This window comes from Miniopterus schreibersii, assembly GCF_964146895.1.
Source record: "Miniopterus schreibersii genome assembly, chromosome: X".
In the NCBI taxonomy this organism is placed as follows: domain Eukaryota; kingdom Metazoa; phylum Chordata; class Mammalia; order Chiroptera; family Miniopteridae; genus Miniopterus; species Miniopterus schreibersii.
Window position 1 is genome coordinate 57,080,008 of NC_138104.1, and position 14,433 is coordinate 57,094,440.

The 14,433-nt window shown below is 36.2% G+C and overlaps 1 protein-coding gene across 2 annotated transcripts in view; it reads right to left on the reverse strand.

Annotated features, from left to right (window-relative positions):
* NHSL2 (NHS like 2) overlaps positions 1–14,433 on the reverse strand; it is a gene marked incomplete at its 5' end in the record, with an annotated part of 299,412 nt that overhangs the window by 217,831 nt on the left and 67,148 nt on the right. The gene's annotated exons all lie outside the window — the stretch shown is intronic.

Consider the following 14,433-nt stretch of genomic DNA (forward strand, 5'->3'; position numbering starts at 1 on the left):
GAAGAGAAGAAATAAAACTATCTCTATTTGCAGATGACATGAGTTTGTATGTAAAAAATCCTAAGGAAACCACTAAAAATCTATTAGAACTAATAAAGAAATTCAACAAGCTTGTAGGATACAAGATAAAAGTATATTTGTCTTATGTTTCACTTATGAGTTTGTGGAACAAACATGTCAAAATAAATAAAAAGTGGGAGAATTAAAAAAATATATATATATATATGTATATGTATTATATGTGTCTTCTTTCTTCAGATGCCCATTCTCACATCAGGGGCAACCACTTTTTCTTGGGTATCTCCAAAAATTTCTAGGCATAGATAGACATAATCATATTGATATTTCCATATCAGCACATATGGTAATACCTTATTCTTTTTTTTCCTCCCTGAAGAATATTCTACCATAAGCATGTACCATACTTTATGACACCGAATGAGAGACGTTTAAAGAGTTTCCTAGTCTTTTACTATTTATTACAAACAATATTGCAATAAATATTTTAGTATATGTTTATTACTATACTGTTTATTCCTAGAAATGAAATTGTTAGCTCAAAGGTCATGTGCTATTGCCAAATATTCCTTCAAAAAAGGAACTGTACCAATTTACTACATGTTTACTGACAGCACATTGGGGCACTGCTTCCCCTATCCCATTAACACAACTTCAAATTTCATGGTGTTGGCTCATCTCATAAAACTTGATATTTTAATATTTAAATTTGCATTTATATATGAGAAAGATTAAGCATCTTTCAGACGTTTATTTTTTTATTTTTCTTTGAATTTTGCTCTCTTTTCCTTTCTTGGCTTTTTAACCCTTGTTTATGAGAATTCTTAATTCACTAAGTAAATTAGACTTCTGTTGTTATACATATGCTAGTCTATACTTGTTAGGTTGCAAAAGCCCCATTTTCATTCCACCTTTATTTTAACATTTGTCTTTTGACATCATTTATGGTATATTTTGCTTTGAAAAAAATTTTAAATCATAAGTTGTCAAATGGTCACTTTTTTCTTTAAGCTTTGTGGGCTTTATGTATTTCCTAGAAAGGATGCTTCCACACTAAGATTATAAAAGTAAATTCTCCCCTGGATACTTCCAATACTTTCATGTTTTTACTTTTTAACATTTCAATCCCTGAACCATCTGGGAGTTATTTAGATTTAAGAGAAACTTAAAAATATTTTAAACTGAATGAAAATGAAAACACAACTTGTCAAAATTTGTGGGATGCAGCAAAAGCAGTGCTAAGAGGGAAATTTATAGTATTGAATGCCTATATTAGAAAAGAAGAAAGATAAAATCAGTAACCTAAATTTCTGTAATGCTGGGGGGAAAAAAGCCTTTCTTTTTATTTGCTGTGGCCTTCCACAATTTATGAGAAGCACCTGGTAATTAAACCCCAAGATTGTTGGCTCCTCTGATTCAAATAGCCCCTCTGTTCAAACTGCAGACAAGATAATCTACTATCAAGGCTACATTCTTACATTCCCCTACTCCCTGCTGTTTTCACAGCTCAGGGATAATTCACACCAAGGAGTCTCTAGTTAGTAGAAAGTTCCTTTCCCCTCTCCTTCAAACCAACCTCTTTTGAACTCTTCATAACTTTTGCTCTAAGCATGTTGTATAGGCTTGGGAAAAATACTGATAAGACACCTCCCTGGGACATCTGCCCAACTGTCTCTTGGAAAGCAAACAAAGTATAACTTTTCAGGACAACCTCCCTGGTATCTGTTCAACTTCAAGACAACTCAAACCCCTCCCTTCCTTGTCGCCTAGCAACACTACCTGCTTAAAACCCCAGGCCAGGCCATCCCTTTGTTTCTTGCCCTTGTATTGATTAGCAATGCACCTGCCCTTTCCCTTCTGGGTAAACTAAACTTTCTTTCTGCATCTCTTCTTTTAGTTGTGAAATATTTCACAACCTGTGTCACCAGCCCAAACCCTAACATCTTCCATCTTAGGAAACTAGAAAAATAAGAGCAAAATAAATCAAAAGTAAGCAGAAGAAAAAGTAATAAAAATTAAAAGCAGAAATAAATTAAATTGAAAATAAGAAATCAATAGAGAAAATTAACAAAACCAAAAGTTGGTTCTCTGAAAAGATCAATAAAATTGATAAGCCTTTAGCCAAGCTAAGAGAAAAAGAATAAAGACAGAAATTACTAATATCAGAAAGGAAAGGTGACATCACTATAGATTGCATGAGCATCAAAAAGATAACCAAAAAAAAAAAAAAAATGCTGTAGACAAGTCCATGCCCTGTTACCTGGCTTGTAAGGCAGGGGTAGCATTCCAAGAGAGGCAAGCCAAGGTCTTTCCTTCCACTGAGCACTCAGGTTCTAAAGTGGAGTTGTTACTCAGAAGTGTGCCATTGCCCCAACTGCAGCACATGAGCTGTGGCTAAGAGACTTTGTCTTGGGGGAGAAGCAAGCCATAGAACAGAGACCTCTGAATACTTACCCAAAAGAATGGACTTCATTTGCAACAGCATGTGGAAAAGTTCAATCCTAAGTGCACTTTCAAAAAGAGTAGAGGTTGTAGTAAATGGAAATTGGTAAGAGAATGCTAGATTCATTGGAGATATAGGCTAAACTATAGACAGGCTAGTTTACTGGAGAGAAATGAGGAAAGAGACAGCTGAGAAGAGCCCTCTTGAATCCCAACAAATCTCAAACTCTGATCTAGGAAACTACCCCTTCAAAAGTTTGTGGAGCAATTTATGTCTTAAGGGTTTGTTGAAAACAAAGAACGATCAGCTGACAGTAAAACTTAACAGCTGGGTTTGGTCAGGGGCAAAGACAAAAAGAACTCTGCCAAATCCAGGATGTGGGCATCCTAAGACTGTGCCCCCTGAAGAACAGGCTTCACACTGAGAGTGTGGGGGGAATAGACTGCACTAAAATAATTCAGTCAGTGATTAAACAAGTAAATAAGCAAATAACATAAATAAGCCCTGGGGTGGGGGTAGGGAAACCAGTACCCAGAGTAGCTATATTATCTAAAATGTCCAGTTTACAACACAAAAGTATGAGACATGCAAAGAAATAGTAAATAATGACCCATACACCAGAAAAAAAAAATCAAGCCACAGAAACTACCTGTGAAAATGACCAGATGTTAGATTTCAGAGGCAAAGACTTCAAAGGTGCGGTTATAAATATGTCTAAAGAACTGAACAAAATTATGAATAAAGAAGTTAAAAAAAGATCTGACAATAATGTCATATCAATAAAGAACATAAAGGGGTGGGAATCATTAAAAAGAGCCAAATGGACATTCTGGAGTTAAAAAGTACAATAACTGAAATGAAATAGAGAGAGAGAGATCTGGTGTATTAGTTTCCTAGGACAACTGTAACTAAGTACTACAAACTGGGTGGCTTTTTAAAAAAGCAGAAATTTATTGTTTCACATTTCTGTAGGCTAGAACTCTAAAATCAAGGTACTGGCAGGGCCATGCTCTCTTGAAGCTTCTAGAGGAGGATCCTTCCTTGCCTCTTCTAGTTTCTGGTAGTTTCATGCATCCTTGGCTTGTGGCAGCATTACTCCAATCTCTGCTTCCATTTTTCACATGACCCTCTTCCCTCTGTATCTATATTTGCGTCCAAATTCCCTTCTTCTTATAAGGATACCAGTCATATTGGACAGTGGGCCCGCCTTTCTCCAGTATGACTGTATCTTAACTAATTATATTTGCAATGATTCCATCCCAAATAAGACACATTCGGAGGTACCAGGGATTAAGACTGACATATCTTTCTAGGCCACATAATTCAACACATAAAAATTGGTAATTGTAATTATGTAATTATGAAAGAGTGAAAATACTCATTTATTCTCCTATCTTATATTAATAGATTTTAAATCAATTATATAAAACAATATATGTATAATATATTGTTGGGATTGTAACATATAGACGTGTAATATACTTGTCAATAAGACCACAGAGAAAGTGAGTGGAAACAAGGCTATCTTAGACTAAGAAAAACAGTGAAGATGGAAACTTGGATCCACAGGAACAAATGAGGAACAGCAAAAATGCATTGATTTTAGGGTTACAAATAAATTTTAGCAAGTAGACAAATTTGTAAATATGGCATACATGAATAATAGGAATCAACTCTATTTAGGAGTAACATTTCTATATGTCACAGGAATTAAGTTAGTATAAATCTGAATCTGATTCCAATAAGTTAATCTGTATATAGTAAATTCTAGAGCAACAACTAATAACTCAAAAATATAGTGTAAAAATAATTTAAAACATTAAAATGCTACATTAGAAAATATTCACTTAATATAAAAGAAAGCAGTAAAGGAGGAACAGAAAATAAAAAGACAAGAAACAGAAAACAGAAAGTAAACTGGCAAATGTAAACCCAACTATAGTATATCAATAATAATATTAAATGTCAATAAATTAAACAATCCAATCAAAAGGTAGAGATTGTCACACTGGATGAAAAAAAGAGTATAACAATGTAACTATATGCTATCAATAAAAGATACATTTTAAATACAAAAATACACATAAACTGAAAGTAAAAAAATATTTAAAATTATATCATGTAAACAGCAACCTCAAGAAAGCTGGAGTGGCTATATTACTATCAAACAAAAGAGACTTTAAAACAAAAAAATATTCCTATGGACAAGGGGGGACATTTTATAATGATGAAAGGGTCAATCTACTAGAAAGATATAACAACTATAAACATATATGCAACAGAGCAGCAAAATACATGAAGCAAATACTGACAAAAATTAAAGGAAAATAGACAATATAATGATAATAGTTGGAGATTTCAATTCTCCACTTTCAATAATGGATAGATCTAGGCAGAAAATCAACTTTACACATTAAGGAATCGAAAAAGAAGAGAAAACTAAAACCAAAACTAGAAAAAAGAAGAAAAGTAAAGGTAAGAGCAGAGATAAAAGAACAGATACTAGAAAAACAGTACAGAGAATTGATGGTACCAAAAGCTGGTTCTTTGAAAAGATCAATAAAATTAACAGACCTTTAGCTAGACTGACCAAAACAAACAAAACAAAACAAAACAAAAGGGCAAAGAATCAAATTACTAAAATAAAAAATGAAAGTGGAGACATTGCCACTAACCTTATAGAAATAAAAAGGATTATAAGAAAATACTATGAATCATTGTACACTAACAAATTAGATAACCTAGATGAAATGGGCAAATTCTTAGAAATACACAAACTACCAAAACTGACTCAAGAAGAAATAGAAAATCTGAACAGACTTATAGCAAGTAAAGATGAATAAGTAATCAGAAACCTTCCAATAAAGAAAAGCCCAGGATCAGATGGTTACACTGGTGAATTCCACTAAACATCTAAGCAAGAATGAATTAATATCAATCCTTCCCAAACTCTTCAAAAAATTAAAAAGGAGAGAATACTTCCTAACTCATCTTACAAAGCCTGATTCCAAAGCCAAACACATCACAAGAAAACAACAGACCAATCAATATCCCTTATATGGATGCAAAAATCCTCAAGAAAATACTAGCAGCACATTGAAAACCAAATCCAGCAGCATATTGAAAAGATTACATACCATGACAAAGTGGGATTTATCCCAGGAATGTGAGGGTGGTTCCACATATGTAAATCCCAATCACTATAAAACACCACATTAATAGACTGAAGCTAAAAGACCACATGATCATCTCAAATAATGTTGGAAACCTTTGATGAAATTAAACACCTTTTCATGATAGAAGTGTTCAATGCACAAGGAATAAAAAACAAATGAGGAATAAAAGGGAACTTTCAAAACATGATAAGTGGCATATATGAAAGCCTACAGGTAACAGCATATTCAATGGTGAAAGACTGAAAGCTTTCCCCCTTCAATCAGGAAAAGGACACTTCTATTCAAAGTTGTTCTAGAAGTTCTAGCCAGAGCATTCAGGAGAAAAAACAAAAAACATTGAAATAGAAAAAGAAAGAAGTAAAATTATTTCTATTCACAGATGACATGATCTTATATATACAAAATCCTAAAAAAAAAAAAAAGTATTAGGGTTAACAAATGAATTTACCAAAGCTTCAGAATACAAAGTCAACATACCAAAATCAGTTGTATTTCTATACATTAGCAATGAACAATGTAAAAATAAAATTAAGAAAACAACTTCATTTATCAAAACGAATAGCATCAAAAAGAACAAAATAGGTACAAGAACCAAGGAGGTACAAGTAGGTACAAGATTTGTACATTGAAAAGTACAAAACACTGAGGAAAGAAATTAAAGAAGCCTAAATAAATGAAAATACACTCTCTGTTCATGGACTGAAAGAATTAATATTAAGATGTCAATACTACTCAATGTGATCTACAAATTCAATGCAATTCCTATCAAAACTCCAATGGCCTTTAAAAAAGAAAAAAAAATGGAGGAGCTAATTCTAAAACTTGTATGGACTTCCAAATCACTCTTGACAATAAACAGCAAAGTGGGTGGACTCACACTTCTGGATTTCTAATCACACTAAAAGCTACATTAATCAAAACCGTATGTACTGGCATTAAGATAGACATAGAGAAGTGGGATAGGATTGAAATTCCAGTAATACCCATACATCTATGAACAACTGATTTTTGACAAAGCTACCAACACTCAATGGGAAAAGAATAATCTTTTTAACAAATAGTGCTGACACATGCCAAAGAATAAAGTTGGATTCCTACCTCATACCATATACAAAAATTAACCAAAAATGATAAAAGAACAAAATATACAAGCTAAAATTATGAAGTTCTTAGAAGAAAACATAGGGGTAAATCTTGATGACCATGCATTTGGCAATGTATTCTTAGATATGACACCAAAAGCATAAGCAACAAAAGAAATAATAGATAAACTGGACTTCATTAAAAATATAAAACTTGGTGCATCAAAAGACACTATCAAGAGAATGCAAGGACAACTCACAGAATGAGGGAAAATGTTTGCAAATCCTATATCTGATAAGGGTCTAGTATCCAGACTATATAAAAAACTATTACAACTCAACAATAAAAAAGACAAATCACCCAGTTATAAATGAGCAAAGGATTCGAATAGATATTCTTCCAAAGAAAATATACAAATAGCCAACAAACACATGAAGATGCTTAAGATCATGACTCATTAGGGACATGCAAATGAAAAGTACAATGAGATACCACTTCATGCCTACCGGGATGGTTAAAATCAAAAGGATGCTCAATTTATAATCACCTTGCTGATCAGTCATGAGATAACTTATGCATTTACATTAATTTAAGTAATTTTAAACACCTTGCTGACCAAAGTAGCCAGCTGCATGGGCACTTTCTGGTTTGAAATAGCCAGTCAGCAAGGTGTTAACAAGTGTTGATACAGAAGTGGAGAAATGATGCAACCACTTTGGAAAACAGTTTGGCAGTTCCTCAACAGGTTAAACATAGAGTTAGCATATGACCCAGAAGCTCCACTCCAAGGTTCCAAGAGAAGTGACAACATTATATCCACATAAAAACGTGCCATTCAAAGGTCTATCAACTGATGAATGGATAAACAAAATGTGGAATATCCATACAATTGAATACATTTTGGCAAAATAAAAGAATGAAATACTGATACATCCTAGATCATAGATGAATCTCAAAAACCTTAAGCTAAGTACAAGAAGCCATTTACAAAAGAAGACATATTGTATAATATCATTTATTTGAAATGTCCAAAATAGACAAATTCATACAGGAAGAAAGTAGATTAATTGTTGCTTAGTACTGGGCAGTGAAAGAGTAGGGGAGGGTAAGGGATTGGGAATAATGGCTAACAGAGCACAATGCTTATTTGGGGGGTTAGTGGTAATGATTGTACAAATCTTAAAATATAGTAAAATTTTTTTGAATTGTACACTTTAAATGGGAGAATTTTATGGTATATAAATTTTTGTTAATAAAGCTGTCAAAAATACTTTAATTAAAAATATCACTGAAATGATCATCAAAGAAATGCAACTTAAAACCACAATGAGATATCACCTCAGACTTGTCAGAATGGCTACCATCAATAAATCAACAAACAAGTGCTGAAGAAGATGTGGAGAAAAGGGAACCCTTGTACATTGTTGGTGGGAATGCAGACTGGTGCAGCCACTGTGAAAATCAGCATGGAGTTTCCTCAAAAAATTAAAAATGGAACTGCCATTTGACCAAATGATCCCACTTCTTGGAATATATCTTAAGAAACCCGAAGCACTGTGTTCAATGCAGCACCATTTACAATAGCCAAGATCTGGAAACAATCCAAGTGCCTGCCCATCAGTACATGAATGGATAAAAAAAATATTTGGTACATTTACACAATGGAATACTATGTGGCCATAAAAGAAGGAATTCTCACCATTTGCAACGGCATGGATGGACCTAGAGGGTATTATGCTAAGTGAAATAAGCCATTCAAAGAAAGACAAATACCATATGATCTCATTCATATGTGGAACCTAATGAACAAAATAAACTGATGAACAAAAGAGGACAAGAGGCATGGATACATGGAGCAGACTGACAGCTGTCAGAGGGGAGAGGGGTTGGGGGCGCTGGATGAAAGAAAGTGAAGGGATTAAGCAAAAAGCATATATATACACACAGAGACAACAGTATGGTGATAGCCAGAGGTAAAGGGGGGAGTAAGGGTAGATGGAGATGGGCAAAGGGAGGATAAATGGGGATGAAAAGAGACTGGTTTGGGCGACGGGCACACTATGCAGTGTGCACATGATGTTTTGTTGAGTTGCACACTTGAAACCTATATGGTTTTGTGAACCAATGTCACCGCAATAATTTTTTTTTTTTAAAGCTACATTTTTGGTATAAATATATTTCAAAAATATACTAGCCCTGACTCTTATTCTTGTGCAGGCAACAAATATTTGTAGATTAAATTTGTTTAGGGTAAGTGGTCCATCCCTCAGGGCCCACACTTGGCCAACTTTTCAATCTAGAGGACGTAAACAGAGCTGTGGCTGCGTGGCTGTGGCTTAGTAAGCAGGTGAGAGCCCAGGTGGGCGGGGTCTCCATCTTCACCCTCTTCCCGATCTTTTGGCACCTTCTAGACTCCTCTATTCTGGAACTGAAGCCCCGAGTTTTCCTTTCCATTCACAATCAACTTATTCCCCATTGAAGGCACCTAAGGTTTGGTGGTTGCCCAACTCTTGCATTTTCCTCTTTCTTCTCTTTTGTACAGTCCCTGGATTTTGATATTTTGTAATTAATTTGTAACTTCCAGCCTTCAGATCCTCTGCAGTTGAGAGAGTCTAAAGTTAAAAGGCATGAGCTCAAATTACACCATTTTAGCTGTGTACCCTTGGCAGGTCACTTAACTCAGTTTCCTCATCTGCAAAGTGAAAATAACAATACCTACTTATAAGGTTGTTTTCAAGATTCAATGAGATACTATATTTGAAAGTGTCTGCTGAATTGAATTTAATATCCTGTCCAGTGTCAAGTGAAGCTATTCAGTTTACCAGTTAATAGCATCTAACTTCCTATAGACAGATATTAGGAAACAGAAAACAAAGCAGAGAGCAGAGCAAAGGCTGGATTATATTCCCAGACTCATGCCTATGGATAGCACAACCAGGAATGTTGATATCCAACTCCTCACTGTGTAGTTTGGGGACAGCCCTATGAACAATCTCATACAAAATAATGGGCCCTTCTCCTGCTCCCACTCAGCCACTTGAATGACAGTGAAGCCAGTCAGCAACTGTTGTTCCCTGCATGGCCTTCTCCCACAGTCAAGGACCTTTATTGTTTCTAGCAACCATGGTGACCTGGAAAGGAAGACTTTAGTGAAGAAACTACTACCAGGCCACAAGGATTGGCCACCACTTCTCGTTTGGGCTAACCAGACCATGAGGCACCAAGGACCCCAGCTAAACTCATTTGCCTACTTGCTGGCTCAGATCGAAGTATAATGGGAAGGAGGTTGAAAACTCTCAGCTACACTGAGGCTCTGGAATTATCAGTGACTTGCAGTTTTCTGTGCTCCCTAAGGACATCCTCAGGGAGCTTTCTGGCCCTAAGCCTGCTGCTGGGGCCTGGAATACAGCCTACCCTCACTCCCCACCCTCACCACATAAACATTCATGATCCACTATAAAAACCCTAGTCCCTATTCAAGATCAGCTCTAATGTCATCTCAAGCAGGAAGTTTTCTCTGGAGCTCCATCCCCCACCACTGCCAGATGTGAGCCTCCCTCCTCTGGATCTCTTCACAGTTCCTCTCCTAAGGCATTTATTACATTCTGTTGTGTGTAACGATTATTTATGTATTTGTCTTATCCCTCCTTCTCTACTATAGCCAAGGACTGGAGCCAGTTCATTTCTGTCCCCTCACAGTGCCTGACAAAAGTAAGAGTTCATTCGTTCAGTCAACAAATATTTACTAACTACCTACACTTGGGTACTTGCTGAATATTCAGGAAGTACCTTAGCCTGCACAGAACCCTGCTACCACCTCAAAGTCCCCTTAACTGAGATTCGTCTCCAAAGCACTTTCTCCCCTTACCTTGGGGTACATCAGTCAGGCAGGGTGGGGTGGAAGTCTCTAAAAAGAGGGGAACTAACTGGCTCTCTTCCCTTCAGGAGCTACAAAAGATGCAGATGTTAGGAATACATGCTTACTCCTAAATCGCTGTGTGAGGCTCAGCCCAGTGCTGACTCAATCCCAATCTATACCAGGTCTCCTTGGAGGGTTGTACCCCTTGGGTAACTCATGAGGCAGAATGCCAGATAGAGTTCCTTCCCAGTCCCAAACTTTCTACCCATTCCTGCTGACCCTGTGTTCCCACCATCAAGGGTTACTAAACATTTGCTTGCACATGGTCCCAGGAGACAGCATATAATGAATTACATGCCCTGAGATTTTCTGCTTTCTGGAAACTTCCAGTCTAAGAAAATGTAAGGCTCCTATTCTATGGCATGATCTGGTGGTTTAGTGGGACAGCGGAGCACACTTCTGCCACCTCAGTCCCACCAGAGGCCTGCAGAGGTGAGCTCTGGCTCTCAGATCAAGCCAGGAGGAAAGCAGGTCTATCTGTTGGATGCAAGGACCCTTATTCATCCCAGCAACATGCAGAAAACTAAGCCTGCATTCTTGGGAATATTGTCTTTGAATTGAGTGTTGGCTACTGCCCAGAGCACAGGATTAGGAGTCAGGGCTGGATTTGTATCCCAGCTCAGCTACTTATTAACGGTGGGCAGATCATCACTCCTTTCTGAGCCTCAGTTTCCTCATCTATAAAATGGAGTTAATAACCTACTCAGAACTCTCAGAGCCCTGCAGCACTCCAGTCATCAGCCAAGACCCTACCAGAATGTAATTTAGGAAATGAGAAAACAAAGATAGATGATATACTTTTTAAAAATGCTGTTAATTTAGAAAAGGTTGTCACAGAAAGGTCCTGTCATCTAAGCTGACAGAAACCATAGAGATCTTCTTGTCCAACTGTCTCATTTTATTGACAGAAAAACTGAGGCCCAGACAATACAGTGCTAGAGGAATGTCCCTAGAACAAGCACCACAAAAGCTGGCTTTCACAAAGAACTGACTATTAAGGCTCTGCTGGCCTCCCTACCCAAAGTCCAAGACTATTGATCCTGAGAGTTTTCTAATCTAAGAAGAGCTCATCACCAATAAACCCATGTTCTTTCCTTCAGTTTAGGCTGTGAAGAAATATTAAAGGTGACTAACAAGAGGAAATTTGGGGAACAATGGAAATGTTCATTATCTTAATTGTGGCTGTGATTTTACAGGTAGCATGCATATATTAAAACTATTAACTTGTATATTCTAAATATGTTTAATTTATTGGAAGTCAAAAGTACCACTAAAAATTGTAGAAAGAGAGTAGAGTGAAGGATAAAAATCACATGATCATATCAACAGACACACAAAAATCATTAAACAAAATCCAGCACCCATTTTTTACAAAAACTTTCAGCAAAGTGGGAATAGAGAGACTATACCTCAACATAATAAAAGCCTACAACCTACAACCATTATCATACTCAATGGGCAAAAACTAAAAGCATTTCCCCTAAGAACAGGAACAAGACAGAGGTGTCCACTTTCACCACTCTTATTCAACATAGTACTGAAAGTCCTAGCCACAGCGATTAGACAAAAATAAAAAAAATAAAATGCATCCAAATTGGAAAGGAGGAAGTAAAATGTCATTATTTGCAGATGACATGATACTGTACATAGAAAATACTAAAGACTCCACCAAAAAACTACTAGATTTAATAAATGAATTGGGCATAGTAGCAGGATAGAAAATCAACATCCAGAAATTGATGGCAGTTTTACACACCAATAATGAACTCTGAGAAAGAAAATTAAAAAAACTATACCATTTACCATTGCAAAAAAAAAAAAAGATACCTTGGAATAAAACTAACAAAGGAGGTAAAAGACCTGTACTCAAAAAACTATAGGGCATTGAAAAAGAAATACAGGAAGATACAAACAAATGGAAGTGTATATCATGTTCATGGATTGGAAGAATTAACATAATTAAAATGTCCATACTACTGAAAGCAATCTATAGATTGAATGCAATCCTATTAAAAGACTAATGGCATATTTCACAGATCTAGAACAAATATTCTAAAAATGTATATGGAACCAAAAAAAGATCCTGAATAGCCTCAGCAGTCTTGAGAAAGAAGAACAAAATTGGAAGTATCACAATACTGGATATCAAACTATACTACAAAGCCATTGTAATTAAAACAGCCTGGTACAAGCATGAGAACAGACATATAGATTAATGGAACAGAACAGGAACCCCAGAAATTGACCCATTACTTTACGTTCAATTAATATTTGACAAAGGAAGCAAGAACATACGACAGAGTAAAGACAGTCTCTTCAATAAATGGTGTTGGGAAAATTGGACAGGTACATACAAAAAAAAAAAATGAAACTAGACTACCAACTTACACCACACACAAGAATAAACTCAAAATGAATAAAAGACTTAAATGTAAGTCACGAAACCATAAAAATCCTAGAAGAAAACATAGGCAGCAAAATCTCAGACATCTCACATAGCAGAATCTTCACTGACACATCTCCTAGGGCAAGAGAAACAAAAGAAAAAATAAACAAATGAGACCACATCAAAATCAAAAGCTTCTTCACAGCAAAAGAAACCATCAGCAAAAGGATAAGGGAATCCATTGTATGGGAGAACATATTTCCCAATGATACATCTGATAAGGGGTTAATTTCCAAAATATGTAAAGAGCTCATACAACTCAACAAAAGGAAGATTCCAAATAATCCAATTTTTTTAAATGGGCAAAGGGCCTAAAGGGACACTTCTCCAAAGAGGACATACAGATGGCCAATAGACATATGAAAAAAAAATGCTCAATGTCACTAATCATCAGAGAAATGCAAATTAAAATTGCAATGAGGTATCACCTCACACCTGCCAGAATGGCTACCATCAGTAAATCAACAAACAAGTGCTGGTGAGGATGTGGAGAAAAGGTAACCCCGATATACTGTCGGGGGAAATGCAGACCGGTGCAGCCCCTATGGAAAACAGTATGGAGTTTCCTCAAAAATTAAAAATGAAACTGCCTTTTGACCCAGTGATCTCACTTCTGGGAATATATCCTAAAAATCCCAAAACACCAGTCAAAAAGAATATATGTACCCCTATGTTCATAGCAGCGTTATTTACAATAGCCAAGATCTGGAAACACCCCAAGTGCCCATCAGTAGATGAGTGGATAAAAAAGCTGTGGTATTTTTAAACAATGGAATACTGTGCGGCTGCAAAAAAGAAAGCTCTCTTACCATTTGAAGCAGCATGGATGGACCTGGAGATTATTATGCTGAGTGTAATAAGCCAGTCAGAGAAAGGCAAATATCACATGATCTCATTTACATGTGGAATCTAATGAACAAAATAAGCTGACCAACAAAATAAGTCCAGAGGCATGGAACAGACTCACAGATCTCAGAGGGGAGGGGTGTGGAAGACAAGGAACGGAATTAACCAAAGAACTTATATACATGTATGCACAGCCCATGGACACAAACAATAGTGTGGTAAAGGCCTGGAGAGGGGCAGGGACTGGGTTGAGGGGACAAAAGGGGTAGGGGAATGAGGAACATCTATAATACTAGTAATAAAAATATATGTATCTAAATAAATAAATAAATGGAATAAAAAATAAAAGTGTAGAGAGACCCAAATTTTGAGCTGAGGAAGAGCTTAGCAGGGTCTGAATATTGCTAAAGTGGCTTTGTTGTTCAAGATCTGCATTCCTTTCACTGGGTTTCGTGGAGGCGCCGCAGGCAGTTGGAGAAGGGGCAGTTGTTATATCTGCTCT